Source organism: Myotis lucifugus, unplaced genomic scaffold (assembly GCF_000147115.1).
Source record: "Myotis lucifugus unplaced genomic scaffold, Myoluc2.0 scaffold_274, whole genome shotgun sequence".
NCBI classification, from domain to species: Eukaryota; Metazoa; Chordata; class Mammalia; order Chiroptera; family Vespertilionidae; genus Myotis; species Myotis lucifugus.
In genome coordinates, this window is record NW_005871322.1 from 330,699 (window position 1) to 331,610 (window position 912).

The window sequence follows — 912 nt, forward strand, 5'->3', positions numbered from 1 at the left end:
TGCAGCTCACCGGATAAGGTCAGTTTAAAATTCTGGGAAGGCATAACTTGCTCCTTTTGTCTTTCCTTAGGGCCCTTCAGAAATGCCCTCCAGCAACCAGCAGAATAAGCCTTTCACCCAGGAGACATAAAACAGTCTGCATCCTGCAGTCTACAAACACTGGGGCCTTTATTTAAAAGGTGTCCGCATGTTATATTAGTCCCAAGGAACGTGTATCTGTGTACTCAAGTCAGAAAAAGAAGCCCGATGCCTGGAAGAAACAAAACGTACATAACATGACAGCTCTCTGAGAAGTCTATCAAGTTGCGCTGCCCGGCCTCCGAGGGAGGCCTACCTGTGACAGGGAACATCGGGCCGGGTTTCCTGAGCGGGAGCATGGCCTGTCCACAACAGAGCGAAGGAACTGCCCAGAGAGGCCTGTTACAAAACCGCAAAAAAAAGGGGGCAGAGCTGACAGGCCCCTGCCTCGAACACCCTGGAAGCTAAAAATAAGGATTTTAGCTTCGAAATGAGCTCTGCCATAGACGAGTCCAACAGAAAGTTCTCTGTTTCGGTTCCCTCCCGAACTGGCCGCCCTCCCGGAGTGATTTGACTCTGGGTACCAATTGGGCAAAGCCCACCGCGGTGCTGGGGCGGCGGACTCAGGGATGCCGGTCCTGTCTTCTAGGCTAATTAAGCAATCGGACCTCTACTGTACAAACTGGAGACTTCTGTGGGCAGATCTCGGCTCCCCCACTGCACCGAGGCTCCATGGCTCCATTCAACGAGCATGGATTGAGCGTCTATATCGTATGCCCGGCGCTCCTTAGGCGCCGGGGAGGAAACCCAGCCACGGCCCCCAGTGGTGGAAGCAGACAGAGAAGGACCATCGGCAGGGGCGGGTGTTCAGGTGATCAGTCGTATCCAGGGGCA